At 49.8% G+C, this 10,000-nt stretch overlaps 1 long non-coding RNA gene across 1 annotated transcript in view; it reads right to left on the bottom strand.

Moving 5' to 3' along the window:
• Nucleotides 1-5,906: 5,906 nt before the first annotated feature.
• Nucleotides 5,907-10,000, bottom strand: part of LOC139071591 (uncharacterized) — a 36,573-nt gene continuing 32,479 nt past the window's right edge. Inside the window, exon 9 of the long non-coding RNA XR_011521436.1 lies at nucleotides 5,907-6,132. This is a non-coding gene — a long non-coding RNA (uncharacterized lncRNA). The remainder of the gene's footprint in view (nucleotides 6,133-10,000) is intronic.

The following is a 10,000-nucleotide window of genomic DNA, read 5'->3' as shown; positions in this document are numbered from 1 at the left end:
CTGACGAGAGGCGAGGCTGCTGAACACAGGCGCAACCGGTCCCTCGGACCACCACCAGCAGCCAATGTGGGTTAAGTGTCTTGCCCAAGGACACAACAGCAGAATTCTCTGTCCGGAGCCGGGATTGAACCGACAACCTTCCTATTACTGGACTACCCGCTCTTCCTCCTGAGCTACTGCTGCACAAATAAAGCACACGTATAAAGCGATGCAGGAAGGTGAATTATTCCATAGTTGATGTCTTGTTTGTTCTTGTCTGAAGGCGCTGGTCAGAAACACATTCTCTGATTTCTCATCAGAACGCCTAATCTGCTTAATCCACTCTAGAGCAAGTGTTTATCTCCGTTAGATAATCTGGGTACAATTTCATCCAGACTCCTCCTTGAACCGTCACCTTATCGTGGTGGAGGAGTTTGAGTGCCCTAATGATCCTAGGAGCTATGTTGTCTGGGGCACTTAGTGCCCCTGGTAGGGTCTCCCATGACAAATTGGTCTTAGGTGAAGGGTGAGACAAAGAACGGTTCGAAGGATCTTTCATGGCGGTTAAAATGAAGAGTCGGAGTACCCGGCCCGGAGGGTTACCGGGGTCCCACCCTGGAGCCAGGCCTGGGGTTGGGGCCCATGAGCGAGCGCCTGGTGGCCGGGCTTTCGCCCATGGGGCCCGGCCGGGCCCAGCCCGAACCGGATACATGGGCTCGTCCAACTGTGGACCCACCACCCGCAGGAGGAACATGAAGGGTCCGGTGCAATGCGAATCGGGTGGCAGACCAAGGCGGGAGCCTTGGCGGTCCAATCCCCGGACAAGAAAACTAGTTTTTGGGACATGGAACGTCACCTCGCTGGCGGGGAAGGAGCCGGAGCTTGTGGCAGAGGTTGAGCGGTACCGGCTAGATATAGTCGGACTCACCTCGACACATTGCATTGGCTCTGGAACCCGAGACCTGGAGAGGGGTTGGACACTCTACTTTGCTGGAGTTGCTCCGGGTGAGAGGCGGAGGGCTGGGGTTGGCTTTTTGTTAGCTCCGAGACTCTCTGCCTGTGTGTTGGGGTTTACCCCGGGGGACAAGAGGGTAGCTTCCTTGCGCCTTCGGGTCGGGGAACGGGTCCTGACTGTTGTTTGTGCTTATGGGCCAAATATCAGTTCAGAGTACCCACCCTTTTTGGAGTCCCTGGGACGAGTGCTAGATAGTGCTCCATCAGGGGACTCCATTGTCCTGCTGGGGGACTTCAATGCTCACGTGGGCAATGACAGCTTGACCTGGAGGGGTGTGATTGGGAGGAACGGCCCACCTAATCTGAACTCGAGCGGTGTTTTGTTATTGGACTTCTGTGCAAGCCGCAGTTTGGCCATAACGAACACCATGTTCGAACATAAGGATGCCCACCGGTACACTTGGTACCAGGGCAGCCTAGGTCACAGGTCGATGATAGATTTTGTAGTCGTATCATCTGACCTGCGGCCGTATGTTTTGGACACCCGAGTGAAGAGAGGGGCGGAGCTGTCAACTGATCACCACCTGGTGGTGAGTTGGATCAGATGGCAAGGGAACATGCCGCGTAGACCTGGCAGACCCAAACGCATAGTGAGGGTCTGCTGGGAACGCCTGGCAGAAGAACCTGTCAAGACGGTCTTCAACTCCCACCTCCGGCAAAGCTTTGACCACGTCCCGAGAGCAGTGGGGGACATTGAGTCCGAGTGGGCCTTGTTCCACTCTGCGATTGTCGAGGCGGCTGTTGCTAGCTGTGGCCGTAAGGTGGCCGGTGCCAGTCGTGGTGGCAACCCCCGTACCCGCTGGTGGACACCAGAGGTTCGGGGAGCCGTCAGGCTGAAGAAGGAGGCCTACAGGGCGTGGCTGGTCTGTGGGTCTCCGGAGGCAGCAGACAGGTACCGGATAGCCAAGCGGGGTGCAGCAGTGGCAGTTGCCGAGGCAAAATCTCGGGCGTGGGAGGAGTTTGGTGAGGCCATGGAGAAAGACTATCGATCGGCTCCAAAGAGGTTCTGGCAAACTGTCCGGCGCCTCAGGAGAGGAAGGCAGCAACTCGCTCACACTGTTTACAGTGGGGATGGGGAGCTGCTGACGTCAACTGAGGCTATAGTCGGACGGTGGAAGGAATACTTTGAGGAGCTCCTCAATCCCACCAATGCGCATTCCGAGGAGGAACCAGAGCTGGGAGGCCTGGGGATGGACTGTCCGATCTCGGGGGCAGAAGTTGCTGAGGTAGTCAAACAACTACACAGCGGCGGAGCCCCGGGGGCGGATGAGGTTCGTCCTGGGTATCTCAAGGCTATGGATGTTGTAGGGCTGTCATGGTTGACACGTCTCTACAACATTGCGTGGTCATCGGGGGCAGTTCCTAGGGAGTGGCAGACCGGGGTGGTGGTCCCCATCTTTAAGAAGGGTGACCTGAGGGTGTGTTCCAACTATAGGGGGATCACACTCCTCAGCCTCCCTGGAAAGGTCTACGCCAAGGTACTGGAGAGGAGGGTCCGATCGATAGTTGAATCTCAGATAGAGGAGGAGCAATGTGGTTTTCGTCCTGGCCGTGGAACTGTGGACCAGCTCTATACCCTTGCAAGGGTGATGGAGGGGGCATGGGAGTTTGCCCAACCAATCCACATGTGTTTTGTGGATTTGGAGAAGGCTTATGACCGTGTCCCCAGGGGCACCCTGTGGGGGACACTCCAGGAGTATGGGGTGGGTGGCTTTCTGTTAAGGGCCATTCAGTCCCTTTACCAGAGGAGCGTGAGTTTGGTCCGCATAGCCGGTAGTAAGTCGGACCTGTTCCCAGTGAGGGTTGGACTCCGCCAGGACTGCCCTTTGTCACCGGTTCTGTTCATCACTTTTATGGACAGAATTTCTAGACGCAGCCGTGGTGTGGAGTGTGTCGAGTTTGGTGGCAGGAGAATCTCGTCTCTGCTTTTTGCGGATGATGTGGTCCTCCTAGCTTCATCCAGCTCTGACCTTCAGCTCTTGCTGGGTAGGTTCGCGGCCGAATGTGAAGCGGCTGGGATGAGGATCAGCACCTCCAAATCTGAGACCATGGTTCTCGACCGGAAAAGGGTGGCTTGCCAACTCCGGGTCGGGGGAGAGGTCCTACCTCAAGTGGAGGAGTTTAAGTATCTCGGGGTCTTGTTCACGAGTGAGGGTAGGAGGGATCGGGAGATCGACAGGCGGATTGGTTCGGCGTCTGCAGTGATGCGGACGCTGAGCCGATCTGTCGTGGGGAAGAGGGAGCTGAGCCAGAAAGCCAGGCTCTCGATTTACCGGTCGATCTACGTCCCAATCCTCACCTATGGTCATGAGCTTTGGGTAATGACCGAAAGAACGAGATCGCGGATACAAGCGGCCGAAATGAGTTTCCTCCGTAGGGTGGCCGGGCTCAGCCTTAGAGATAGGGTGAGGAGCTCGGACATTCGGGAGGGACTCGGAGTAGAACCGCTGCTCCTCCGGATCGAAAGGAGCCAGTTGAGGTGGTTTGGGCATCTGGTCAGGATGCCTCCTGGACGCCTCCCCGGGGAGGTGTTTCGGGCATGTCCTGCCGGCAGAAGGCCCCCGGGTCGACCCAGGACACGTTGGAGAGGTTACATCTCCAATCTGGTCCGGGAACGCCTTGGGGTCCTGCCGGAGGAGCTGGTGGACAAGGCCGGGGAGAGGACGGCCTGGAGCTCCCTAGTTGGGATGCTGCCCCCGCGACCCGGACCCGGATAAGCGGAGGAAGACGAGACGAGACGAGAGACGAGACTCCAATCAGAATTTAAATTTTTTAAGGATTTTTTAACTACTAGAAAAAAGCACAAACTGAGTTTTTAGGGAGGTCAAGTGCGCACAACATTTTCTCACATGCAGCCCCGTCAGATTAGATTAGGATTAGACTGAAACAAACAGGATGTCGTCCTGCGTTAATCTCTCATAAATTCAGTTTAGCTCGACTACAGCTGACAGCTGAGGCCCATTTGGTCTGAGAGACGGCTGGTCGCTACTGCCATTACACACACACACACACACACACACACACGCACACACACACGCACGCGCGCACACACACACACACACACACACACACACACACACACACACACACACGCACACACACACACACACACACGCGCACGCACGCACACACACGCGCACGCACGCACACACACACACACACACACACACACACACACACACACACACACACACACACACACACACACGCACACACACACGCACACACTTTTGGAGTTAGGGTTGAGGAGGAACATAAGAAAGCTTGCAGCCACCTGAGAGAGTTGATCCACACAAGAGCCTCCGTCAGCAACTTCCTCGGAGCCTTTTAGCTACTCTCCTCCTCTTCTCCTCCTCCTCAGCTCCATGGAGTTCACGGATTTCTGCCTGAGACATGTTTTAGGTTTCACGGGTTACATCCGAATCTCTTCCAGGTGCGAAGCGAAGAGAGAGAAAAAGCCTCCTTCCTATCAACCCCTCACACCTTCTGTCCATACCTCTCCATCATCTCTGTCCTCCTTCATCCCTTTTTCAACCATTCCCTCCATCTCTGATCCATCAGCACCCAGTGACAGGAAGGTCTGAGCTGACGGACAGGTGGCTTATCGGGGGGACGTGTTCAGCCTATTGAAATCTACTTATTATCAATAATTCACCGACGCGCCTCGTTCTCCCACTCCAGCGCGGTGGCTGGTGGCTAAAAGAGCTCCTCGGTGACTCGCCTGCCCACAAACAAACCAGGAGAACAAATGCTGAAATAGAAAGGCCCTTCCTAAAACACTACAGCGTGTTTAAAGCCCAGAGAGTTTTTACCACCTGGAATCACGAAAGCCGATCGAACCTGAACACTGAAAAACTCAGACGTCCTTAACCAGCATCGGAGTCTCAATAGAAGTGATGAAAAAAGCACCGTGAACTCATACAGGTGTTGGACGAGTGTCAGTTTAATATTTGCAGGATTTGGTTTTTGCAGTCGAAGGGGAGAGGGAAGTCTGAGCCCCCCTGCTCGGTCTACTGCCCCCGCGGCCCCACCTCGGATAAGCAGCTGAACATGGATGGAGTTTGCAGACTGCGACTCTTTAATAGATTATATTATAAATGTGTCTGTAAAATAATCAGCAAGAGAGTCTGTAATCAGTCATTAAAGAGCAAGTCACCCCCATATCAACTTTATTTTCTGATAAACTATATAAACGTGTGTCTAATCGTGCTGCAGACACATGTCGTCAATAGTTTAGCACTTAAATGAATTTAGTTAAAATTCTAATTTTCTGCCTAAACCTGCACTGGAGTTGAATTTAATCTGCCATCGCTATTGGCTAAGAGGTACCCTAGAACGTTAGCTGGTACCATATGATGTCACAGTGTCGTTGTGAGCCTGTGTGTGTGCATTTGTTAGCCGCTCCGCCCTCTCGGTCTGCTAGGCAACAGCATTTGTTGCATTTTTCAAACAGGAAGTGGGAGCGTAGTAAGACTCTGGTAGGGGGTGACTTGCTCTTTAAGAACAACATTCGCTGTGTCTCAAATCAGGGTCTACTCGGCCGACGGGGGCTGGGTTCTCCGTCGGCCGAGTAGACCGGATGTTAACGGCTGGGAATTTCATGAATTCCCGCCACTCCCTCGGTGAACGTTCCGTCGCCTAGCAACCGTGGAACCGCTGAGCAGAAGGGAGAAGGAACTTTAATCGATGGAGCTCAAAGTTTTATTTAGCTTTTTAATCATTTCCTTGACTGTTGGAGAGCTAATTCAGAGAAAATACTTTAGACAAGCTGAGCCTGAGCAAAGATGTGATAATAGTTTTTAATACTTTCTATGGGTCTTAATTTGACCAAAACCCATTTATCACCTTTTAAGACCCAGCAGATACCCTCTAGTAAACAATTCTCATTTGTAAACCAAAATAAAATTCAAGAGTTTAATGCAGAACTGATTTTATTTAGATATTTCTTTTATATGTACATGTTTAATCTTTATTAACCATTTTTTTCTAGCAAAGTAAAAAGCTGTCAAAGCTCTCCCTTCTCTCCTGTGCCCTCTGCTGCTCTGCCTCCCTCTGGAGCCTCATGTCCTCCCTGATCAGCTCCAGAAGCTGGTCATCACTGTCACCTTCCCCTGGATGCCCATTTTCTCCAGAATAGTCCTAACAAACATGTAAGGAAAGAAACAGGAAGAGAAAAGATAGAGAAAAGGACATCGTGTTAATTGTTTGGGTCCATCCCAGACTAAAGCTGATGTATAATTATGATAATTAATGATGCTGAATTCATGAGTCCAGCTGCAGAGGGGAAGAAACTGGTCTTCATTTTTAAAATCTTTTCTATTCTTAATTGTAATTTACGTTCTTGTGAAGCGCCTCGTGGTTTTTATCTAGAGAGGCTGCAAACTCCCCTCCCTGCAGGACCGGTACACCTCCAGGACATTGGGGCGTAAAGGTTGGATCATAGCCGACCCATCTGGCCCTGGATACAGTCTCTTTGTCTCCTGACTGATCCATTTGGACCAGAACCTCTCATCACAAGAACAGTTTCTCCCCCTCAGCCTTTCAATAACAGTGGGCCTGCCCACTCCGGTCCCTTGGTTCCAGTCACATGACCCGGTGTTGTGTTCGTACCTGAACTGTTCTGCTCTGATCCGCACCTACGCAGTCTTGTAGCCGTTTATTGTTGTTTTATTGTGCTTATATTCTTATTTTGTTTATCTCTTTTTATTTTGGATTTTGCACCAAGTACTAGCGATTTCCTAATGTTGTGATTTCTCACACAAAAACCCTTCTGATTCGGATTCCCTGTCAATAATAATAATAATAATAATAATAATAATAATAATAATAATAGTAATAATACAAAAGCCGGCATATATGACGTAACACACGTTTTATTTTGAAATAAACCGGCTCTAACTCACCGGTCCACATCTCACTTCCTGTCTAGCTCGTGTGTTTCTTTGACTTCATGACTTCCAGAAAAATGAAAAGGGATTCCATGCAGAAACTTTGTGGAGCTCTGCATCTGAGCCTGCGCTGCAGTCGGTGTGAATCCGGACGGGAACCGGACCACGTGCGCTGTGGCTTCAGAGCTCTATGACTACAGGACGTTTACCACATTTAACCTGAGCAGCTTCTGTGAGTCAGAAAGATCTAGAAATGAGACGACTATGGGAGGTGGACACCACTGTGAACGAATAAAATTCACTTTGTGACGAAACGATTTCCTCGTGTCTCAGTTCGTTTAGCAAATGTAGCCATAAATGAAACTTCCTACACGTGATTCCTGATCGTTTCTCCTCACACACTGAGATGGGCTGATCGTCTTCTTCTGTGGTTTTAACGCTTCAGCTCCATCAGTGAAGCGCATGAATCAGCATCAGCTTGTTCATGAAATCTTGGTCAAACATTGCAGGTTATTCCTGATGTCTGCTGCTTTGGGAATATTGTGTCCTTTTTCCGGGGAATGATGACAGCCTTCCTCACATCCAGTCTGATGAAACACCAAATCTTTCCCAGCTCCCGTTACAGCTGGACCGGTAAAAGGATTTCCAGCTGTGTGTCTGGCGGCGGTCATCCTGTTCCTTTTTGACGCTCCTTTAGAACACTTCTTGTTTTTTTGGGTTGAGGAAAACGCTTCCTTCTCCTCCTCCTTCATTCCCCACCTCTTAGCTTCCTATTAACCCGTCCAAACCCGGCCCGGTCGCCCAAATCTGGGCTCAGGAGGAGACGGGCCCAAATGAATGACGGGGCCGAGGAGGGTCAGCTGAAAGGCATGATGGGACTTATCATGGAGCACACATGGGAATTGTGAGGGATTTGGGACGGAGCGTGGCAGACTCCGGAATGGATCAGCCTGTGACATCATTAACCATCCACTTGGATTTCTGGGATTTCCGTAAGCCGGACGGGGAAGGGTTGGAAGAGTGGATTGGTTTGGGGGGAGTGGCTCTGTGAGATTGTGAGACCTGAGCATGTGATTGGGCAGAGCGCTGAGAATCAGATTTGACTTTTCAAAAATGAAAGTAATAACAGCTGGAGATGGAGATGAAGCAGACGGACTCTGGTGGGTGTTTATTCGTGATCTTTTTGGTCCAAAGGTGCATTTACAAAACAAAAATCCCACTTTTCCCTGGGAGTGAGGCCGTTTGGGAGCATCAGTGACGCGTTTGTCTCCGTCAGCAGGTCTGCTGCCTGATGGTCGGACTTTGTCGAGGTGTTGTTTTTCCTCCCTTCATTAGACTCGGCGTTAATTACTAATCTCATGGTCCAGTGCAGGACACTTGTGCTAACGTTAACTCTCTCGCACTAATTGGGGGAAACCAGACAAACAGAGGGGATTTACGGCACAACACACGAGCACTATTTCATCGTCTCACACTCATCAACAAACACACAGAACAATCAGCAGAACGGGAGGCAGCAGCTTCCAGAGAGAGCAGCAGGAACGCGGTGCTGTCGCTTTAGCAAAAACACATCTGTGTGCAAAAGTGAGGCAAAATAATCCGTCTTTTATTTACCAATGACCGCTTTTCTGTGTGTTTGGTTCTGCAGGTCCCTCTGTAGCGTGTTTTAAAAGTGCTTTTCTAGTAAATGTCATTAAAACACACACACACACACACACACACACACACACACACACACACACACACACACACACACACTCAATCAGAAAAATGCATTCCAAAGATTTACCTTCTGTACACATACACACCCACAGCTAAAGCAGCAGCATGCTAAAATGCTAAAGCAGCAAATCGTCCACCCCACGCCAGATGCAGCATCGCGGCCCCATGACCCCTTCAAACACACACACACACACACACACACACACACACACACACACACACACACACACATAACCATGCACACATGCACGCACTCAAACATAACCATACACACACATGCATGCACACACACACACACACACACACACACACACACACACACACACACACACACACACACACACATACACACACACACACACATAACCATGCACACATGCACGCACTCAAACATAACCATACACACACACATGCATGCACACACACACACACGCACGCACGCACACCCATAATCATACATGCACACACACACACACACACACACAAATAACCATGCACACATGCACGCACCCAAACATAAACATACACACACACATGCACACACACACACACACACACATGCACACACACACACACACACACACACACACACACACACACACGCACACACACCCATAATCATACACACACACACACACACACATAACCATGCACACATGCACGCACTCAAACATAACCATACACACACACACACACACACACACACACACACACACACACACACACACACACACACGTTTGCATCCCCACTGTCGCTGATCTACAGCGTTTCTCTCTAAGGGAAATGGAAGTTTGATTCCTGAAGGTAATTTTACGTTCTGCTGATTAAGAAGATTAGAGATTGTGTGGGTTTGTTTGTTTGTTTGTTTGTTTGTTTGTTTGTTTGTTTGTTTAAAGGTGTGTTATGGAAGAATGAAATAAAAAAGACACCCTGTGGTAAAATCTAGGTACTGCAGGCCCTTTTTAAAAACATGGAGGAACTTCCTGACTCCCGTTCCGTGAGCGCTGAGGCTGTTTCGGGTACGGATTGGTGCCAGGAGATTGTCGACGAAGAGCGAAGACGAGTCAGGGAGTTGATAAGTACGTTTTCACTCTGTAAACACATTTAATTTCGTTTTAGTCTGGGTCTTTTGATTAACAGTATTTTAGTCACAACATCGTCGTCCAACTTGTTTTAATTTTAATTGACTAAAATTTGTGCTTTTCTTCCAACACAATAATAGTTTTCTACTCGTGTGAAAGCATTGTTCACCACAGCTGCTCGAAACTGTGAAGAAAGAGGAAAATTTCACACGTTGGATCAATAAAACTCGATGTTTATAACTGCATTAATGATGATAATTCGTGGAAAAGGCCTAAATGGACACTGACAGTTTGAAGATGTGCAAACAAATCTG

Source organism: Nothobranchius furzeri, chromosome 8, assembly GCF_043380555.1.
Source record: "Nothobranchius furzeri strain GRZ-AD chromosome 8, NfurGRZ-RIMD1, whole genome shotgun sequence".
In the NCBI taxonomy this organism is placed as follows: domain Eukaryota; kingdom Metazoa; phylum Chordata; class Actinopteri; order Cyprinodontiformes; family Nothobranchiidae; genus Nothobranchius; species Nothobranchius furzeri.
The sequence above is the reverse complement of the archived record's forward strand: the minus strand, read 5'-3'. Positions and strand labels throughout refer to the sequence as shown.